The 22,973-nt window shown below is 43.5% G+C and overlaps 2 long non-coding RNA genes across 2 annotated transcripts; both read right to left on the bottom strand.

Moving 5' to 3' along the window:
* Positions 1 to 425: 425 nt before the first annotated feature.
* On the bottom strand, positions 426 to 4,900 carry LOC310764947. Its single transcript, XR_014549378.1, has 3 exons — positions 4,793 to 4,900; positions 3,587 to 3,730; positions 426 to 1,969 (listed from the first exon to the last, which is right to left on the bottom strand). It is a non-coding gene; the product is annotated as an uncharacterized lncRNA (long non-coding RNA).
* Positions 4,901 to 19,225: 14,325 nt separating this feature from the next.
* On the bottom strand, positions 19,226 to 20,917 carry LOC310764940. Its single transcript, XR_014549375.1, has 3 exons — positions 20,780 to 20,917; positions 20,276 to 20,428; positions 19,226 to 19,388 (listed from the first exon to the last, which is right to left on the bottom strand). It is a non-coding gene; the product is annotated as an uncharacterized lncRNA (long non-coding RNA).
* Positions 20,918 to 22,973: the final 2,056 nt, after the last annotated feature.

The raw sequence follows: 22,973 nt of genomic DNA, 5'->3' as shown, positions 1-22,973 counted from the left end.
CTAATTACTCCCTTGTTGCATGTAAAATTTATGCACCTCTGACCTCAGGCATTCTTTGTGTAGCTTCATCTGTGTTCTTTCCTGCCAATGCTAGACTATAATGAAATGTTGGCAACTGTCATATTAGACAGGCAGGCAGGCAGACATATATGGTTTTGAAATGTTGGTCTGAGTGGAAACTTTGAACACAAAGACTTCTGCACTGTTGTCATGCACCTGCAGAGCTGCATTTTCTTGTTAATCACATATCTCAAACAGCATTCGTTTGGCCAATAGCAGAGCATCCAATTTGACTTGGCTGGTTGCCACAAAACAAATATTACTGAATAGCTAAGATTAGCAGATATCAAGTTCCAGGTTCAGAAGTAATTGCTTCTGACTTTGGCAAACAAATCTTGTTAAGCAACAACGAGGCTTGAGGCATCTTAAAGACAAATAGATTTATTAAGGTTTATTGCAGCACAAGCTTTTGTGGACTAAAGCTACTTCATTGTATGCATGAAGTGAATTCTTAGTTGGCAGGTATTTAAGGGAGAAAGGTATAAAGCAAAAACTGAATGGTAATGAGATGCAATTAGAGTAGTAATTAGAATGTATATGTATGTTAAATAGGCACACCCTTTACAGCTGCAGTTTAATGATAACTGACTCGTCGTTTTTGAGATGACCCTATCAACACACACAGTGGGCAGGGAACCATTTGTAAGAAAGCCATGATGGCACAGATATCTTGGCATTGATTGGTAATTTGATTTTTAAAAATATGCTGGTCTATGACCATAATAAAGTACTTTATTAAAATCCTTTCTCTTAATTTGACCCACAAGTGATGGCAATGAACTTCTTGACAAATTGTAACTCAGTTGTTTCACATTGTATTTATTCATTCGAAGTCCCTTTGTTGTGAAATATGTACGTTGAGGTGAGTTACAGAGAGTCTAGGGAGGCCGAAATGTTCTGCTACTGGTTTGTGGGTATTGCCATTGTGAGGTCAGGTTTGTATCCATATATTTTTCAGGCGTAGAGACTGACCTGTCAATTCTATGTTGAATACAGAAGGATATTTTGGGCAGGTGATGGTAGAAATCAAAGTGGAAAATGGGCAGGGGGATGCACCCCTGTGGGAGACAGTATTAGGTCCTGTTCTAGTGTTGCTAGAGTAGACATGGAGACTGAGTTGGCATCTGGCACTGCCATAAGGTATGGTCCCTGTGCCCCTTACTCTATCATGTGGGTTGTTGTTGCTCATGAGTAACTGTTTTAGGTGGAGGCCAGTGGAGGCTGTTTGTAAGTAGGCACACATCTGCCATCCAACACCACAAAACAAAGATAGAAAGGTACAGAGATATTTCTTCCTGGGGCTATGGCTGAATATGTTGCTCCTAAGGGCATAACATATTAGGCACCAGAAGTGCATGCTATCACGTCCGCACATAATTTCAGTGAAGACTTGTGCAATCCAAAATGAACGAGACTTTTGAGAGCAACTCCAATAAGAGGCAAAAAAGAGGGAAGCTGTTATTATGAAAGGCCAACATGAAAAGCGGAAAGCAGCTTCAGCTCAGTTCTGTCTCAGATATTAGTTTGTCTACAGTAAATCAGAAGAATGATATCTTAAGAGTTAGCTTTGTAACGAATGGGCCTTTCTTTGGGATCATAAATGGAGAGATTATCATTTCCCTCTCCAAATCAAGGGCTTCAAATACTTTAGAGACCCAAAGATCCAAATCAATGAATCATTCAGCTAGATTTTCCTCCTGCAAATGAAGTAAATAGTTGGCTGGTGACTACCAATCAGAATAACGTCCATGGATGGAACAGGTGTTTTTGTTGCAGTGTTGTAGTTGTAGTAGTTGTAGTTGTAGTTGTAGTTGTAGTTGTAGTTGTAGTTGTTGCTGTTGCTGTTGCTGTTGCTGTTGCTGCTGCTGCTGCTGCTGCTGGGTGTCCATCAGTGAAACAAGAATTTATGCTACAGGTAAGAGGAGAGGAAGATCTATTTGATTAAATCCTACCATCACAGATAGTTGCAGTGTGATAATGACTCACATTCTGCATGGAGTAGTGCAGGTTACACAATTCTCATGCCCTGTCTGAACTATAGGAGGGAGGAGTTGTTGACCTTGGCTTCTCTAGTACACATAATATCTTCTCTTGCTGTAACATGACATATCTCTGACGAAAGTCTCTGAATCTAATAAGCACCAAGAGCCTAAACTCAATGCTTCAGTAATTTATATTTAGATTTATAATTAGGTTATGATTATCTATGATTGGCTCTGCAACAATATAGAGCTGCAGTGTAATATGCATGAGTCATGAATAATAATTGGACTAGATCACCCTCAGGGCCCCTTCCAACTCTACAATTCTATGATTCTGTAATGAATTGCCCTGTAAGAATAAGAGAAAGGAGACCAGGACAATATCAGGATGCTCCCTCCATCTATTCCACCTGGGATTACATTCTCCCATACCAAAACCAACAGTTATACTACAGTTAGAAGAGAGTTAAGATGCCACCATCATGCCTGATGTCACTTCCAGTGGGATCCCTCCACCGAATGGGAACACAGATTTTGCATATTATGGGTTGCTTCCAATGTTGGCCACACTCAGAGTTGACCTGTTGGAATTAATGGACATAACTAACACAGGCCCGTTATTCCCAACGGATAATTCTGAATGCCCTTCCGCTCTCCATCTCCAGTAACTGTTGGATCCAGGTAGCAAAAATGTCACTGGGCACAAACAGAGTGGTTTTGGAGAAAAGTCACTCTGGTCCATAGAGGTGCCCTGCAATTGGTGAATGAGGGTAGGGAGCCCTCCTGCATTGCTGAGAGATCTCAGTCTTCACTTAAAAGGAAAAGAATCCCACCTTTCTCCACCATTGCTGCATCCCATCAGGGATGGTGCTTCCAGTCTCGCCACTTGAGGAAAGGGGAAAGTGCCACCTTGCCACGCCACTGCTGCTGCCACCACCACTACCTGTCTGCTCCTGCCGCCGCCACCTGCTTTGCCATGTGCCCTGCTGCATCTGCCAATGGTGCAGAAGCAGCAGCACCATTTGTGCCAATTTCCAACAAGATCATGCCAATTTTGGGTGAGACCACTCTACCACTGGTGAAGAGGATGGGGCAGGTGGCGTAGCTGCAGGGATGCTACCTGGGGGGCTTCTACTGCCTGAGGCAGCAGCCTCAGCTTGCCTAATGGGCGAGCCGGATCTGCATCCCATAATACAGACGTAGCCAATGTGGTGTCCTTTGAACATTGTGAACTACATCCTCCATCATCCCTAACCATTGACTATGCTAGCTAGGGCTGATGGGTTTTGTAGTCGGATAAATCTGGAATGCACCATGTTGGCTAGCCCTGCCATAACAGAATGCTAAGCCTCTTCTTCTCCAGCCATCCACGCTTGGAACATTTTCACCATCCTTCCTGAGATGCAAGCAATACAACTTTCAATTTCCCAATTTGTTCTCCTCAAAGGAATCATAACCCATATTACCACCCACAAGGGAAATGCTAAAATCGTTGGTGAAAAACTTGAATCAACACAATACAATTATCTTGTTGCATACAGTACCAAATACTGGGTCGATGCAGTCTTTTCCACATATCCCTTGGCAACACTTCATGGACCCTGTACAGTCAAAGTCATTATTGCAATGGTTGGGGGGATTCATCATCCGACATCTTACAGTAACCACTGGGCACTGTCCTGGTTTCTCTGCAACAGAAAGAGCAAACGTGGAATGAAAGAAAAGGGCAGAATTGTTATGCTTCTTGGACTTGCCAGGTAATTACTCTTAAGGACATAAGATGGGTCTGCTGGATCAGGCCAATGACCCATCTAGTCCAGAATCCTGTTCTCACAGTGGCCAACCAGATTGCCTATGGGAAACCCCCAGACATGACCCAAGCACGAGGGCTCTCTCCCCTCCTGTAGTTTCCAGCAACTGGTATTCAGAAGAATTATTGCCTCCAGCCATGGAGGCAGAACATAGCCAATGTGACTAGTATCCATTTATAGACTTATCCTTTCAGAAGAAAAGTTCCATAGGTTAAGTCTGATTCCAGATTGAAAGAACAGGGGAGAATTCCTCAGCAGTCTTTATGGAAACTGGTTCCCCTGCTCTGAAAAAAGCAGGAGGAGTTTACTAGATAAGACGAGCTACAGAAGACTGCAGGACGGCTATCTTGAAACATTGCCAGTATTAAAAGCATGCTCCTCAGCATAGCTAGAATTGCTATTTGTCAAGTGTTTGCCTGCTCATCCGTTGTTCTTCCCTTGACTTCAGTATCAGATATGCTATTGAACACGCAAAGTAATTGAAATGGAGACGGCATGTGGTTTGTTTGTTTTTTAATCTTTCTACTCTGGCACCAGTTAGACTCACCCCACTCCCACTCCAGGACCTGCCAAAGTCTCAGGCTGCCCCCTCTCCATAACCACCAGTCCCCACCCTCTCACCTGCCAGAACCACACCAGGCTCTACCATGGACCTGCCCATAGTTGAATGGATGTTTGGCTTAGTGGGTCACCAACAGTGCAAGCATCCCTTAAGATCAATGTTGCTAGCATGATGTCCTCCAAACATTGTTAGATTCCAACTGTCTTGATCTCTGTTCATTGGCTATGCTGGCCTATGGGAGCCCACCAACATTCAGAGGGTACCATGTTGGCTAACCCTGCGCTGATCTGATTTCAAAGGATGAAATGGCGGCAGGGGGGAAATTTTTATCAGAAGCAAAAATAGCCCTTATAGCATATGGTTGTCTTGAAACTTACCTTTTGGTCTTCCTGCACCTGATGCAGGTGGCATCTGTGAAGAAAGGACTAGGATGCTGAGAAGGAGGAAGGCACCTAAAGTCTTCATAATGTTAGTCAGATATCAATGCCCAAGACTGAGCTAAGTCAGTATTTATATTGGTCGGGGTGGGTCAGGAGATGATGCCATCTTTTCACGCCCTCATTCTTAGCTTGTGCATCTTGCTAATTCTGTTGGGTTGTATATAGTTTCCATCTATGTCACCTCTTGCAACAGTAGACATTGGAATTAACAGATTATAATCTGCAATGAACTTCCCCAACTTGGCGCTGTCCAGATGTTTGGAGTGACAACTCCCATCAGCCCCAGCCAACACAATGAACGGAGCTGGTGGGAATTGTTGTCCAAAATATCTGGACAGCACCAAGTTAAGAAAGGTTGGTCTACAATGTGTCAAAAGTTGCCAGTAATTAACCTTTTCTGCCATTCCATGCAACTTGCTTCTTTTGAAAGGTGTAATCAAGCAGCTCAGTTGAACTGGAACTCTGTGCATACCCCAATAATAATAATAATATTTTTTTATTTATATCCCGCCCTCCCCAGCCGAAGCCGGACTCAGGGTGGCTAACAACAATAAAATATGACAACATTTTAAAATCATTTCATTAAAAAAATTACTTCAAAACAAATTGATGGCAACCATTGGGTAGAGTTCTGTGAAGATTGCCAAAGGAGGGAGTCAGGCTGTGCCCTGGCCAAAGGCTTGGCGGATCAGCTCTTTCTTGCAGGCCCTGCGGAAAGATGTCAAGTCCCGCAGGGCCCTAATCTCTTGTGGCAGAGCATTCCACCAGATCGGAGCCACAACCGAAAAAGCCCTGGCTCTGGTTGAGGCCAGCCTAACCTCTCTGTGGCCTGGGACCTCCAAGATGTTTTTGTTTGCAGATCGTAAGTTCCTCTGTGGGACATACCAGGAGAGTGGTCCCGTAGGTACGAGGGTCCCAGGCCGTATAGGGCTTTAAAGGTTAAAACCAGCACCTTAAACCTGATCCTGTACTCCACTGGGAGCCCGTGCAGCTGGTATAGCACCGGATGAATGTGATCTCGCAGCGAGGACCCTGTAAGGAGTCTCGCTGCAGCATTCTGCACCCGCTGGAGTTTCTGGGTCAGTCTCAAAGGCAGCCCCACGTAGAGCGAATTACAATAATCCAGTCTGGAGGTGAACAGTCGCGTGGATCACAGTGGCTAGGTCAGGGCGAGAGAGGTAAGGAGCCAACTGCTTAGCTTGGAGGAGATGAAAAAATGCCGCCTTTGTTATAGCTGCAATCTGCGCCTCCATGGAAAGACTATGCAGTAAGTAAATACAGTAAGATTTCATTGTACTTGTACCCAAGACTATGTGTGTAATTTCACTGATTTCAATTAACAGAGTCCGGTGACTGTGCTTGAGATCAGAGGAAGCTCAAGTCAAGTATCGTTTTGTTAAGCAGTTTCATCCAAAATTCTTCACCAGGGTGGCTGCTATTTGCAAGGAATTCCCTGCACTGACCTAGAAATGGACTTCTCCTTGGATCACAACAGTTAGTGCATGTCTAATTTATCTCCCTAGAATTGGTGACACAGCTAATGCAGCCAGCACCTGTAATGTGGCCCTTAATTATCCCTTGCAAGTCATGGATTTTCCCCCAGCAAGTATATTCCACCCTGATTAAACACATTTGTTTCCATTCCCTGTGTAGCACAAGCTTAATCCTTGCAGTGTACACACTGATACCTATTAAATAAAGCATGCTCTGATTGGTTAAGAGACACCCTTTGAGACTGTGCTGCATGGGAAAAATTAAGTCTTATAAGTAATGACAGATTACCTGCCCTTTGTCATGGAATGTCCACCCTACCAAGCCCTGTTATTCACAAGATAATCCTCTGCATCAGAGCCCAGCCTTCTGTATAATTGAGAACACCTTAATACTCAGTTTGTTTGTTCTCGTGGGACTGACACTTGAGAGGCTACTACACATTGCTCTTTCCTCCATTTTGCTCTGACTCTGGATTGCTCTAGGAACAAGGCCTTTTCTTGTGTCAGCTAGACCTCCCTGGCCTCTTTTCCCCATCCCATTGCTTCTAAATCATGTTTGTGGTTGTTTTCCTTGTGGGAAAGGATCCTCGTGGGAAAGCACAAGCCACTGCCTCACCACAAATAAGCTTTTCCCATTAAGGGATATTATTGAAATTAGACATGACTGCTCAGGCTTGAGCCTTGTCAGGACGTGGACCAACTGGAGGTTCTTGAGGAGTGCAACTAACTGACTCTCTGTTTTGAAAGGACTCCATTCCCCATCCAAATCCACAGCCAAGTCTCTTTGGAGATCCCCAAGTCCACCCACCAGCAGGCCAAGGTGAAATCTCAAGGAACCAGTGTTGCCCTGCTCGTCCATCCACGGGACAGTTAACCATTGTGTGTCACCTCTCTCACATTTCTCTATCATTCGTGTTCCAGTGGTCTCACCCACCTACAGTTTATGCACGACCCAAACTCCACATTTTGCATGTGAAAATATCCTGGTCTGTTTATTTACTTAGTCCCCTTGGTCAACCTTCTGCAGGCTGCATGCCAAAGGTAGATGGTCCAAAGCAGAAAAGCAAGTGAGGCAAGGGATGTGATTCTGACATTTATAAGAAGCTGCAGTAGCTACATTCCAGGCAACATTCCAGTAAAATAAGGTCAGAGGTTTCTGCAGGGAGGTTGCTGCTCTTTACCAAGAGGGGGAAGGGAAAGGCAGCGGGGAGCTTGGCGTGGCATAGAATCAGGAACATCAGGTTGGCTCCATCACTACGCTCAGACAATGCTGTTCTCCCCGCTGCCTTGCTTATTCTCTGTCTGTCTTTTATTACCTAGCAGCAATGTGCAGTGTCAGGACTTGAAAGAGCCCTGCTGGCCACGGCTACCGGTAAGTGGATTGGGTGACCCAACCACACAAATGTATTTCCCCCGCTCAGAACAACCTATCGGCAAGAATTGCTGCTTGCAATTTCACAGCCTTGGTGACTGAACTGTCAATTGCTACTTTGCAGAGCTGTTGTGAAGATAAGGGGGGGGGGTGACGACAACCATCTCCTGAGCTCTAGTGGGGGGGGGGGGGGAGAAGCAAGACACAAATATGTAAGAAACAGGAAATGTTTGGTTTCCCCTATTCTAAGCAAAACACACACACACACGTTTTGCCAACCTTGAATATCCTTGTGTTAAAATGCAGTCTATAGGAATTTTAACTTTCTGCTTCTGTGAAATGTTTCAACGGTTTTATTTCCTGATTCATTTTGTATTTTGCTTTTATGGTTGCTGTATATTGATAAATATCAGCCCAGTGATGGCAAGCATGCCAGGAACAGCTGTGCAGGGAAAATAGAAAATCAGAAAGAGGGAGTGCAATGTGACATTTTTTTCTCAGTAGGAAGGAAACACCATTTCTTTCAAGAGAGCTACTTTTGAGTAGAACATACCTGATCCAGCCAATTGTGTTTTATCCTGCAAAGGCAGCACACTTGGCGAGTGGATTAAATAATGTGGACTTGGAGTAAAGTGTTCAAACAAATGCACCTGTGTAAAGTACCCAGGCAGGTTAACCTCCAGCTCCTCCAGCCCCAGCAGCAACAACAAGGTTCTCCTATTTTTTCTGCTGCTCTGGGAGGCCCATGTCCAGAGTAGGGCTGCTCAGCTGGCCAATGGTAATGAGCCCCTATAAGTGCATATAATGTCAATTACTCTGCTCTGCTCTACTCTCCCCTATTCCTCATTAATTCCCACATCATTCACTTTGCATCTCATTGCAAGCTATTTTTGTTGGAGGTGAGTGAATCTCTTCAGCAGGGAAGATACTGGAAATGCCTCATTTAATTAACTTCTGATTGCTTAGCAATTGTAATTAAGTGATTAACTGTCTTTAGCAGTGTTGTTGCAGCCTTAGAACGTTGCCTCCACAGTTTGCTTTCTAACTTACTTTGAAAAGAAAGAAAGAAAGAAAGAAAGAAAGAAAGAAAGAAAGAAAGAAAGAAAGAAAATAGTGTGTGTCCACACCACCACCACCACCAATTCTGGAGAAGAAAGCAACATTTACCTTTGCATTGGGGCACCGAGACATCACCACCACCCTTCAGATCTTTTATTCCTGTTTGTCTTCCAAGAAAACCCTACATGCTCCTAATTCCTCCTGTTGCTCTGTGCGACATTAATGCCCCAAACTCAGAAACTGGTCTCGGTCTGCTCCAGTCACTCCCTAGAAGGAAATACTAAATGCCTTACAGGCTTCTCCAGCTGTACATTGACCTAGAAGTCACCATATGCTCTGGATAGTCTTTTCACTGCTTACATGTGGTGCAACTACAACTAATCCAGAATGCAACAGCTAGACTGGTTACTGGGAGTGACCACCAAGAGCATATCACACCGGTCCTGAGAGACCTGCATTGGCTCCCAGTACATTTTCGAGCACAATTCAAAGTGTTGGTGTTGACCTTAAAAGCCCTAAACGGCCTCGGCCCAGTATACCTGAAGGAGCGGCTCCACCCCCATTGTTCTGCCCAGACAGTGAGCTCTAGTGATGAGGGCCTTCTGGCGGTTCCCTCATTGCAAGAAGCAAAGTTACAGGAAACCAGGCAGAGGGCCTTCTTGGTAGTGGCGCCCGCCCTGTGGAATGCCCTCCCATCAGATGTCAAGGAAATAAACAACTATCTGACTTTCAGAAGACATCTGAAGGCAACCCTGTTTGGGGAAGTTTTTAATGTTTATCTGTTGGGAGCCGCCCAGAGTGGCTAGGGAAACCCAACCAGATGGGCGGGGAATAAGTAAAAAATTATTATTATTATTATTATTATTATTATTATTATTATTATTATCATCATCATCATCATCATCATCATCATCATCATCATCCAAACATTCTCAGTGATCAGGCTGGGATAGAAGAGCTCAGTCAGTTGAGCTCTTATTATTCCATCTATATTATCATCATCATCATCATCATCATCATCATCATCATCATCATCATCATCCAAACAATCTCAGTGATAGACTGGGATAGAAGAGCTCAGTCAGTTGTTTACATATTATTCCATCTATATCCTACCTAAGCTTCTAAGAAGCTTATGGGGTGAGGATTCAAAACCTGGTTTCCCAACTCCTAGTCGGACACTTTAACTTCTAAACCCGTGTTGCCTCTCCTTTAGACTGTAAACCTACAGGGAGCAGCAGCAGCAGCATGTGCAATTCAAGAAAAAGAAAAGAGACAATCATCACAGGTGACCAAGCTTTCTTTTTTTAATGTTTATTAGCAGGGAAATAGAAAAAATAATGAAAAAGAAGCCCGTTTCCCGCTCAAGCATTTTGCTTCTCTCCCAATCTTCATAAGCATGATGAGCCGCCAACACCTGTGGTCTTCAGCCATCTTAGGATGAAGGGAAAACATCCTGGAAAGAAATCAAAACATTGGGAACATTGCTTTCTAGCAGTTGTTAGAACACAGGAGATCTGGTTTGCAAAGAGCCCTTCTTGGCCACTAATGTGAATTTTGTTGCAGAGTACGTTTCTCTCTCACTAAGTGGAAGACAGACACGGCTATAATATGTAAACTGGCTCCTTACGTAGAATCACCAGTCATTACTTGTTACTGCAGAAGGAAGGAGGAAGGTGAAAGAGAAACTCAATGCACGGTCCAGGAAGACCACTTTGATCTCTGGGCTGAGATACCGTATTTTTTGCTCTATAAGACTCACTTTTTCCCTCCTAAAAAGTAAGGGAAAATGTGTGTGTGTCTTATGGAGCGAATGCAGGCTGTGCAGCTATCCCAGAAGCCAGAACAGCAAGAGGGATCGCTGCTTTCGCTGCACAGCAATCCCTCTTGCTGTTCTGGCTTCTGGGATTCAGAATTTCCCCCCCCTTGTTTTCCTCCTCCAAAAACTAGGTGCTTCTTGTGGTCTGGTGCGTCTTATAGAGCGAAAAATACAGTGCATTAACTGTTTAGTGGCTTTCCCCTCTCATTGTAGTGGTGCTAATTAAAGACTGTTGTCAGAGGAGGAGGTGTTAGCTGGGGAGAGTCCTACTGGTCAGACAGAGAGACCTGGGTCTCCCCATCCCTGGTGTACATATTTGCAGCAACACTTTACACACAAATACTCTGTCTGTGTGTGTGTGTTTAATTTACATACTTATTTATTTATAATAGAAAGGGCAAAAGGCTGATTGTTCAGACTTAGGATGTTTTGTTTTAAAATAGGTGAGCTGCTACTGCCTGGAGTTTGCACAAGGGCAAGTTTGTTATGGGGTGCGCATGAAGTGCAGAGCAAAGATATTGCACAATGTCGACATGAATGGGTTTGGAATGACAGAAACTGTTACATAAGGTAAACATGAATCAATCAATCAACACTAACCTGATTCAAATAACAAGTATTCCTGAACAATAGGCTTAGTCACACACCTCGCCTTTGCAGGTGGCTATTTAATCTGCAAAGCGCACAATGAAAGGTCATCATTGTTTGTAGTGATGGTTAAATCCAGAATATCTGGCAATGAATTCCAAATCAGTGGCACCATGCTCTGTATCTGTCCTCTCCCTTGAATCCCTATGTACTGTACATAGAAACTGAAGTGATTCCTCTAAGACTGCTTACACACAGTACATTTAAAGCATGTACCTTACTTATAAGAATCCTGGGACATGTTGTTTACACTTACACACACTCAGAGTCACAACTCCAGCAACCGTAAACTACAGTTCGGAAGCCATGTACTATATGCAGGAGATTGCAGTCAAACATAACTATCCATGAGTGCTAGTTAGTGCATGAAGGGGTTAAGATCAGAGAATTGTCTTCCTAGAATTCTCAGCTGGATCACACACTCACATCTCCATGAGGGAAGAAGTAAAGCTGCTTCTCTTCCTGTTCCCTCTCTCCCCACTCCATGCAACTGATCATGGATGCCATATCTAAGCTTTGCTCCAAGCTTAGAACATGTGTTTGAAGCTACCTTCCTGTATTTTCTACCCAGTAGTATTCTGCCTGTGTTCTCATTGCTGTTGCTTGGATAAATGCATTAATTTGACCTTTAGAATATTTTGTAAGCGGTGTGTTTATTGCAAGAGGGGTGGAAAGAGAGGAGCACTGTTTACAAGCAGACTAAATGGGATAGAAAGGTCTGACAGCCTAAATTCCTAACACTATACTGCTGCCTGACATTTGGTTGTTTAAACTCTACCATAGGGGGCTCTCTCCTGCTGGAGAGTGTGCAAAGCCCAGTATTTTGAATCCAGGCATCCAGTGAATTCTTTAATTAATTACCCCCCTCCACACACACACATGGGCCACAGGGATTCCTATTTTCCTCCCAAACTTTGAGTTATACATAATTTATTAAACCACCAATCCCCAAAGGTGTGTAGATTAATTTCCAATGTGAGTGGCCTGAAAAGGCTTTTTTGGACCTGGTGTGTGTGTGTGTGCCTCTCTTCTCTTCTTCAGAGCTATATGGGAGACAGCAGTTGCCCCTACCCAGCTGAACAGATGAATGGTGAGGGGAAGGTGATGCTCAAACTGCCTCAACAGTTTGAAAAGGAAGCAGAGAGCGCAAGAGAGAATATAGGGACTGGATTTACTGTATTTGCAGAAACAAATTATTATTATTATTATTATTATTATTATTATTATTATTTATTATTATTATTATTATTATTTTAATTCCCTCCTATCTAGCTGGGTTTCCCCAGAAACAAAGGACATAGAAGCATGGGACTGTGCTGATGAGTGTTCAAAGGGGAGAAAGAGGTAAATTGAGGCATCAGAATTACACCCACAGTCTCCGGAATCCACAGTCCCACTTACATTCCACATTCTGGAATTTTGGATCCACACAGCGCATTGCGCAACAGGAATAGCAACACTTTTTCCGTCCTCGGCAAGAATAGTCATCTACGCACTCATCAGGTTGAGGGCCAGTGCATCTGCAACGATCTATCGGGCAGATTCCAGGTTTGCCTGCAACAGGAAAAGGTCAGAGCACAGCCCCATGCAAGGTAGTCACACAAGCAGATAATTGGAAGTCTTCTGAATCAGCACAGTAGGTTTTGTATCTTGGTGCATTATTTAAACATTTGTTCCCCAGCTCATTGTTCGAGGCAACTTACAAAACTATAAGCAAACTACAAGATGTATTGTTGAACTACCAAAGACTGCTTTCAAATACAACCAGTGGACTAATCTTATCCAATTTAAGGTGCTTTGTAAGCACACCCAACAAGAAGAAATGGGGCTTCCTTTAAACTTCAAAAATATTGTTGCGGGCCCCACCAATCTTTGAGTGGTACACGATTCAGTGGGGCTTGCTCCTAAGTCAATGGATATAGGATTGCTGCCTACCTCCTAACATCACCTGGCTTTCCTGTTTCCTGCTCCAGCTGATTATGTCGGATTCAGAACTCCTTCCATTAACTGACCACATGGAAAGAAGTGCTTTAACTACTTCCTGTGGGTTTTCCTGGGTTTTCCCTATCTAATTCCCTTTCCAAGCAGCAGCTGGTTTTATGCCTCACCTTTTGGAGTCTTCTGACAAGCTGTGAAAGGTAGCCAAAGGGCGAGAAGTCCCACAAGGGCAAAAGTCACCAGTGTCTTCATGGCTCTTCCAGCAATCAAGCACTACTGCTCAGAACTGAGCAAGGCTGGTATTTAAGGAGTTGCAAGGCTACAGTTGAGTTGGGAAATTAGATTTGCTAATCTTCCTCTCACGTCACCTGCCTTGCAGGAAAAGTGAAAAAGAAAAGCAACAACAGAAAACTCTAAGCAATTTCTTTCCATCGTCATCACATACTGTTAACAACTCCTAATATTCCAGTACAATCTGGACAACAAAGAGCAAGCCAATCTGGAATTTGCTGGCACTCTTAATGCTGACGGAGGTTCAGGAAAGACAAAAGGGTTGGGGCGACAGCAAGAGAGAACTTGCTGGATGTTGCAACCACAAAGTCTGCATTTGATTGCTGTGACAGAAATGGATGATGCCCCCAAGAGGATACCACCATGTTTGTGAAGTTAATGGCCAATAGGATTTAGTCATTGCTGACTGAAGCATCAGAAGGTGCCTTATAGTGAGTCAGATGACTGATTCACATAGCTCAATATGTCTGCACCAGCCTTTCTCAACCTTGGGTCCCCAGATGTTGTTGGACTACAACTCCCATCATCCCTAAGCTAGCAGTGACCAGGGATGATGAGAGTTGTAGTCCAACAACAACATGTGTGGACCCACGATTGGGAGAGGTATTCCCAATATTCTGGGGCTGGCTGGTTGGAACCCTGAACAGGAGCATTCCAGTTACAAGGTAAGAACACATTGCAACTCTTTGTTTCAGAATCCTCTTGACATATTTGAATAAAAACCAATGAACCTATGCCTATCTCACAAGAACTATACCCGGGATAAAATTCTTTCAAGGTCTGGACCCAGCCAGGACACTAAAATATAATCAAAGAAGCCAAAAGGGTCTGTCATGTGTATCTTTGCACAAACCAACTTCAGATCTTGCCATGCTGAAAAGTAGACAGCGCTACTATAGTAGGAGGAAGTGAAAAAAGTCAGACACAAACCAGGGCCTTCTAATACAGGAGTTTCTTCAATAAAGTTGGACGCATGGCTCCCTATAGAGCCTTGTCATGCTCTGATGAGGTATATTAGGATATAGGTAAACAAGGGTTCATTTTAGTCACTTTTTTCTTGAAAAGTATCTTGAAATCAATTTCTCACTAATATATTTGAGGACTATTTTGGAAAATTGCTTAGCAGGACCACCCTATAAGAAATCCGAATGAATGCTCAATAAACAGGTTGTCTGGAAGAGACCTTTAACAGTCATAGAGAGCTGAAGGTTGTTGTTGTTTTTTAAGAGAATAGGGTAACTTTCACAAATCTAGCCAATGGTTCCTGTCTGCCCTCCAGTGGTGGTAATTATGGACTGAAGTTTTATCCACACTGCCATTTGTGCTTTGTTTTCTTCCTCTTGTCAAGCTGCAGATTTTGTCCAGTTTTGTCCAGGATTCTAGGTCCTCATGCTACACCTTAGTGCTCACTATTTCAAGGAGGCATCCCTGAAAACATGGGATACTCTGTCCATCACTTCTGTTTTTTTTTCCTTCTTGCTCTACCTTTTCTCTGCTCCCTCTGCTCCCTCACACAACTGTGGAGCTGCACATGTCCTCCTTTTCTCTTGCTCTTTTTTGGGGGGTTCTTATGGTCCATTGTGTTCCTGCACACAAGCACACAATGTCATGTTGTCGCTTCTGCAGACCCGCCCCCCCCCAAGGTCAAACAGGCACAGGTTAAAAACAGACCGTGATTTAATTGCCATTAAAGGAAGACCATCCACACAGCCCAGAATGTAGAATTTTTGAGGTGGCAGCGGCATGAGCTGCTAACCGCCCCAATTTAAACACAGGAGTCTTCCAAAAACCCATCCCAAACCTCCAAATTCCCATGGTGATCAGCAAATGGTAACGGGGGCAGGACTGTGAAAACTGGAAGCCCCTAGTCATGAACGGCACATGGGTGGTGGATACAGATTCAGTTTCTCCGACTCAAGGATTGACGCAGTTGAGCAGCTCGGCAGCTATATCCATGACTGAACAATCCTATTTAGGATCCACTCTCCTCATCCTGTGATGCAGGTGGTGCTGTGGGTTAAACCACAGTGCCTAGGACTTGCCGATCAGAAGGTCAGCTGTTTGAATCCCTGCGACGGGGTGAGCTCCCGTTGCTCAGTCCCAGCTCCTGCCAACCTATCATTTCAAACCACGTCAAAGTGCAAGTAGATAAATAGGTACTGGCGGGAAGGTAAACAGCATTTCTGTGTGCTGCTCTGGTTCACCAGAAGCAACTTAGTCATGCTGGCCAGATGACCCGGAAGTTGTACACTGGCTCCCTCGGCCAATAAAGCGAGATGAGCACTGCAACCCCAGAGTCAGTCACGACTAGGCCTAACAGTCAGGGGTCCTTTACCTTTACTCCGCACCCTGAAAAGGGGGAGGGGCTAGAAAAGGTGCCCTAAACATAGTCTGCCTCCCTTTTCCCCTGACTGGATTACCACGCCCAGTGGGGCCATCACCCAGCGGTCGTAAAAGACTATTGAACTTTGGAACATGGAATATATTAACATTGACAACTGGGAAACACTGGCCTGCAAGCGCTCCAGTTGGAGAACAGCCTTTACCAAAGGTGTCATGGGCTTTGAAGACGCTCGAACTCCGGATGAAAGGGAGAAACGTGCTAAGAGAAAGGCAGGCATGGCAAACCCTCGCCGTGATCAACTCCCACCTGGACACTTATGTCCCCACTGCGGAAGGACATGTGGATCCAGAATTGGTCTCCACAGTCACTTACAGACTCACTGTTAAGACCATGTTCATGGAAGACAATCTTACTAAGCTACAAGTGATGAGAAGAAGAAGAAGAAGAAGAAGAAGAAGAAGAAGAAGAAGAAGAAGAACCCACCAAGGAAGGGGGGCAATTTGCATGGTGTAAGTTCCCCAGTCATTCCCAAATTTTGCATTGTGGTCACACAGCTGACGCACATTGGCACTGGAAAGGAAAACTGCTTATGCTCGCATATGTGTAGTTGTTTGCAGTTCACCTTTCAGAACTGGTTGTGTAGTACCTGTTCTGCAACAGATGTGCTGCTATTTTGGCGAAATCTCCAATTGAAATACAGCAATAGAAAATAATATAGACTGCGCTCTTCCACACTGGAATAACAATTTGCATATACAATTTGAACCATATACATTTATTTCTTCTGCAAGTGTAATTGTATGACTTCTTCATTTATAGTTTCAAAAGAGAGAGACAGACAGACAGACAGACAGACAGAGACAGAGAGACAGAGAGAGATAAATGAGTCCTGGACCTCCATGAGGAAAGCTTCCTATTTAAAGTTATACTACAAAGTGTTCTGCCTCTCCTGGTGAAGGGATTGGATGAAGTTGGAAAACACAGATTTACTGGATTTAGAAGGGTATAGAATGAAAAATAAAATTGATGGAAATGTAATGTCAAAGAGGGAGACTTTTACCATATGTGGTGGACATGTGATGAAGTTAAATTATTTTGGGGAAATATTTATAATGAGTTAAAAAAAATGTTTAGATATACCTTCCCAAAAGAACCTGAAGCTTTTTTTGCTAGGTATGACAGGAGAGTAAATATTAAGAGTTGATCAAAAATTATTTATGTATGCCACTACGGCAGCAAGAATTTTGTTAGCCCAAAAATCGAAAGAGCAAGAAGTACCGACGGATGAAGATTGGCAGACGAAGATGATGGAATTTGCAGAACTGGCAAAGCTGATGGGAAAACTCTGACACCAGAGAGACCAAGCATTTCTGAGAGACTGGAGTAAAATTACTCAATATATAATTAGTAACTGTAAACATGTAAAGACACTTGCAGGACTGCAATGATCTATGCAGCAATTATTGGAAGGAACTTTCTATATATGCTTTAAATTTTAAACATTGTAAAACAAATGTAGAAACAAGATGATACAAATGTGTGGATCTAAGATTTGTTTTATAAAAACCAGACGATAGAACGGAGGGAAGTCGATAGCTTAGTTGAACTAAAAAATTATAAAGGGGGATATGATGTTATTATATTGTGAAAAATGGAAAACCAATAAAAAATATTTAAAGATGAAGATGAGACATCACTACCGCCCTCCAGATCTCTTCTTCCTGTTTGTCTTTGAAGGAACCCCTACACGTTCCTAATTCCTCCTGTTGCTCTATGTAACATTAATGCCCCAAACACATAAATTGATCTCAGTCTGCTCCAGTCACTCCCTAGAAGAAAATACTAAATGCCTTACAGGCTTCTCCAGCTGTACATTGACCTAGAAGTCACCGTATGCTCTGGCTAGTCTTTTCACTGCTTACATGTTGTGCATCTTGCTGTACCATACTATTGGAATTAATGATATTGCCACTTGGGATTGTGGTGTTTAATCAGTGACTGAACAGGCTACACTTGCTCCTGGGTCATTTCTCGCATCTCTTTCTGCATCGATTTCTTTATTTCTATATCTCCCTCTCATAAAGCATCAGAGTGGTGGACAGCAACATAAAAACCTTTGCAAACAACAGAGGACAATTGTTATAATGGCAGACTGCTCAAGAAAAATGTAAATAACTGCATTGGCCTGTTGGCACCTTAAAGTCAAAAGCGAGCATGCCTGCTGAATGAGGGTTTCATAGAGTTCATAAAATCATACCATTGGAAGGGACCACGAGGGTCATCTTGTTCAACTCCCTGCAAGGCAGGAATCTTTTACCCAATGTGGGACCCATGCTCTGCCAACTTGTTTCGAAGTATGGGACCAACAACACTAAATGCCTGGCTTCTGGTAGAGGCCATGTGGCCCTTTGTAACACAGGGGACAACTAACAGAGCTCATCCAGGTCAATTCTGTGCCCAGGGCAGCTGTCTACCAGCTCCATCTGACACACAGGCTGAGACTCTACCTGCCAACAGACTGTCTTGCCAGAGTGGTGCATGCTCTAGTTATCTCACACTTGGGCTACTGCAATGCACTTTACATGGAGCTATCTTTGAAGGTGACCTGGAAACTTCAACTAATCCAGAATGTGACAGCTAGACTGGTGACTGGGAGTGACCGCCAAGACCATATCACACCGGTCCTGAGAGACCTGCATTAGCTCCCAGTATGTTTCCGAGCACAATTCAATTGGTATTGACCTTAAAAGCCCCAAATGGCCTTGACCCAGTATACCTGAAGGAGCATTTCCACCCCCTATATTCTGCCCAGACTCTGAGCTCTAGTGCCGAGGGCCTTCTGACAGATCCCTTACTGCGAGAAGCGAAGTTACAGGAAACCTGGCAGAAGGCCTTCTCGGTAGTGGCGCCCACCCTGTGGAATGCCCTCCCATCAGATGTCAAAGAAATAAACAACTATCTGACTTTCAGAAGACATCTGAAGGCAACCCTGTTTGGGGAAGTTTTTAATGTTTATCGTGTTTTTAATATTCTGTTGGGAGCCGCCCAGAGTGGCTAGGGAAACCCAGCCAGATGGGTGGGGTATGAGTAAAAAACTATTATTATTATTATTATTATTATTATTATTATTATTATTATTATTACTATTATCCAAACAATCTCAGGGATCAGGATGGGATAGAAGAGCTCAGTCAGTTGTTTACATATTATTCCATCTATATCCTACCTAAGCTTCTGAGAAGCTTATTGGGTGAGGATTCAAAACCTGGTCTCCCAATTCCTAGTCGGACACTTTAACTTCTAAACCCATACTGCCTCTCCTTTAGACTGTAAACCTACAGGGAGCAGCAGCAGCAGCAGCACATGCAATTCAAGAAAAAGAAAAGAGACAATCATCACAAGTGACCAAGCTTTCTTTTTTTAAATGTTTATTAGCAGGGAAATAGAAAAATAATGAAAAAGAAGCCCGGTTCCCACTCAAACATTTTGCTTCTCTCCCAATCTTCATAAGCATGATGAGCCGCCAACACCTGTGGTCTTCAGCCATCTTAGGATGAAGGGGAAACATCCTGGAAAGAAATCAAAACATTGGGAACATTACTTTCTAGCAGTTGTTAGAACACAAGAGATCTGGTTTGCAAAGAGCCCTTCTTGGCCACTAATGAGAATTTTGTTGCAGAGTACGTTTCTCTCTCACTAAGTGGAAGACAGACATGGCTATAATATGTAAACTGGCTCCTTACGTAGAATCACCAGTCATTACTTGTTACTGCAGAAGCAAGGAGGAAGGTGAAAGAGAAACTCAATGCATGGTCCAGGAAAGCCACCTTGATTTCTGGACCGAGATACATTAACTGTTCAGTGGCTTTTCCCTCTCATTGCAGTGGTGCTAATTAAAGACTGTTGTCAGAGGAGGTGGTGTTAGCTGGGGAGAGTCCTACGGGTCAGACAGAGAGACCTGGCTCTCCCCATCCCTGGTGTACATATTTGCAGCAACTCTCTCTCTCTCTCTCTCTCTCTCTCTCTCTCTCTCTCTCTCTCTCTCTCTCTCTCTGTGTGTGTGCCTGTCTTCTCTTCTTCAGAGCTATATGGGAGACAGCAGTTGCCCCTACCCAGCAAACAGATGAATGGTGAGGGGAAGGTTATGCTCAAACTGCCTCAACAGTTTGAAAAGGAAGCAGAGAGCGCAAGAGAGAATATAGGGACTGGATCTACTGTCTTTGCAGAAACAAAATTATTTTTATTTTTATTTTTGTTATTATTATTATTATTAGTATTATTAGTATTATTAGTATTATTAGTATTATTATATATCCCTCCCATCTGGCTGGTGTTCCCCAGAAAAAAAGGACATAGAGGCTTGGGACTGTGCTGATGAGTGTTTGAAGGGGAGAAAGAGGTAAATTGGGGCATCAGAATTACACCCACAGTCTCAGGAATCCACAGTCCCACTTACATTCCACATTCCGGAATCTTGGATCCACACAGCGCATTGCGCAGCAGGAATAGCAACACTTTTCCCGTCCTCGGCAAGAATAGTCATCTATGCACTCATCTGGTTGAGGGCCAGTGCATCTGCAACGATCTATCGGGCAGATTCCAGGTTTGCCTGCAATAGGAAAAGGTTGGAAGTCTTTTGAATCAGCACAGTAGGTTTTGTATCTTGGTGCATTATTTAAATATTTGTTCCCCAGCTCATTGTTCAAGGCAACTGACAAAACCATAAGCAAACTACAAAATATATTGTTGAACTACCAAAGACTGCTTTCAAATACAACCAGTGGACTAATCTTATCCAATTTAAGAGGCTTTGCAAGCACACCCAACAAGAAGAAATGGGGCTTCCTTTAAACTTCAAATATATAGTTGTGGGCCCCATCAATCTTTGAGTGGTACAAGATTCAGTGGGGCTTGCTCCCGAGTCAATGGATATAGGATTGCTGCTGGTTTTATGCCTCACCTTTTGGAGTCTTCTGACAAGCTGTGAAAGGTAGCCAAAGGGCGAGAAGTCCCACAAGGGCAAAAGTCACCAGTGTCTTCATGGCTCTTCCAGCAATCAAGCACTACTGCTCAGAACTGAGCAAGGCTGGTATTTAAGAAGTTGCAAGGCTACAGTTGAGTTGGGAAATTAGATTTGCTAATCTTCCTCTAGCGTAACCTGCTTTGCAGGAAAATTAATAAAGAAAAGCAACAACAGAAAACTCTAAGCAATTTCTTTGCATCGTCATCACATACTGTTAACAACTCCTAATATTCCAGTACAATCTGGACAACAAAGAGCAAGCCAATTTCTTTGCACCGTCATCACAGACCGCATGTAGAGTGGCAACAACTGCACGTATTGGAACTGGTGTGTGTTAACAACTCTTAATATTCCAGTATAATCTGGACAATAAAAAGCAAGCAAATCTGGAATTCGGTGGCACTCTTAATGCTGACGGAGGTTCAGGAAAGACAAAAGGGTTGGGGCGACAGAGAGAGAGAACTTGCTGGATGTTGTAGCCACAAAGTCTGCATTTGATTGCTGTGACAGAAATGGATGATGCCCCCAGGAGGAGACCACCATGTTTGTGAAGTTAATGGCCAATAGGATTTAGTCATTGCTGATTGAAGCATCAGAAGGTGCCTTATACTGAGTCAGATGACTGATTCATATAGCTCAATATGTCTGCACCAGCCTTTCTCAACCTTCGTTCCCCAGATGTTGTTGGACTACAACTCCCATCATCCCTAAGCTAGCAGTGACCAGGGATGATGGGAGTTGTGGTCCAACAACAACATGTGTGGACCCACGATTGGGAGAGGTATTGCCATAATATTCTGGGGTTGGCTGGTTGGAACCCTGAACAGGAGCATTCCAGTTACAAGGCAAGAACACATTGCAACGTTTTGTTTCAGATTCCATCTCACAAGAACTATACCCAGGTTAAAATTCTTTCAAGGTCTGGACCCAGCCAGGACACTAAAACATAATCAAAGAAGCCAAAAGGGTCTTTCATGTGTATCTTTGCACAAACCAACTTCAGATCTTGCCATGTTGAAAAGTAGACAGAACTACTATAGTAGGAGGAAGTGAAAAAAGTTAGACACAAACCAGGGCCCTCTAATAGAGGAGCTTCTTCAATAAAGTTGGACGCATGGCTCCCTATAGAGCCTTGTCATGCTCTAATGAGGTATATTAGGATATAGGTAAACAAGGGTTCATTTTAGTCACTTTTTCTTGAAAAGTATCTTGAAATCAATTTCTGCCTAATATTTTTGATGGTTATTTTGTTTAAACGGTAAAAAAATAAAATAAATCTAAATCTGGCTCTGTAGCTTGTTCTGCTTTTCCAGAAATCAGTTCCATGTTTGCCAAATAAAGTGGGAGAGATGAAAGCAACTCAGTACAGTGGTACCTCGGGTTAAGTACTTAATTCGTTCCGGAGGTCCGTTCTTAACCTGAAACTGTTCTTAACCTGAAGCACCTCTTTAGCTAATGGGGCCTCCTGCTGCCGCATTACTGCCGCAGCAAGATTTCTGTTCTCATCTTGAAGCAAAGTTCTTAACCCGACGTACTATTTCTGGGTTAGCAGAGTTTGTAACATGAAGCGTATGTAACCTGAAGCGACTGTAACCTGAGGTACCACTGTACTGGAATTGGTTGTACTGTCCTGACTGTACTCACACAAATGGGTTTGCAGGTGGGATTTAAACTCCTCCTTGCAAACGCAGGTTGAACAGTTAAAGCGGATTTGGCAGGGAGGGGAACCCACTTTCAACAAAAATCCAACTGTTTGTAGAGAGGTAGGTGATGGGGAAATGTGCAGGAAAACTGTTTAGCAGGACCACCTTATAAGAAATTGGGATGAATGCTCAATAAACAGATTATTTGGAAGAGACCTTTAACAGTCATAGAGAGCCGAAGGTTTTCATTGTTTTTTAAGAGAATTGGGTAACTTTCACAAATCTAGCCAATAGTTCCTGACTGCCCTCTGGCGGTGGTAATTATGGACTGAAGTTTTATCCACACTGCCATTTGTGCTTTGTCTTCTTCCTCTTGTCAAGCTGCAGATTAGTTTTGTCCTGGGCCATTCCCAAGTTTTGTCCAGGATTCTAGGTCCTCATGCCACACCTTAGTGCTCACTATTTCATTACTCTGTCCATCACTTCTG

This window comes from Podarcis filfolensis (genome assembly GCF_964270895.1).
Source record: "Podarcis filfolensis genome assembly, chromosome: 6".
Taxonomy (NCBI): domain Eukaryota; kingdom Metazoa; phylum Chordata; class Lepidosauria; order Squamata; family Lacertidae; genus Podarcis; species Podarcis filfolensis.
This window is presented reverse-complemented; position numbering and strand designations above follow the sequence as displayed.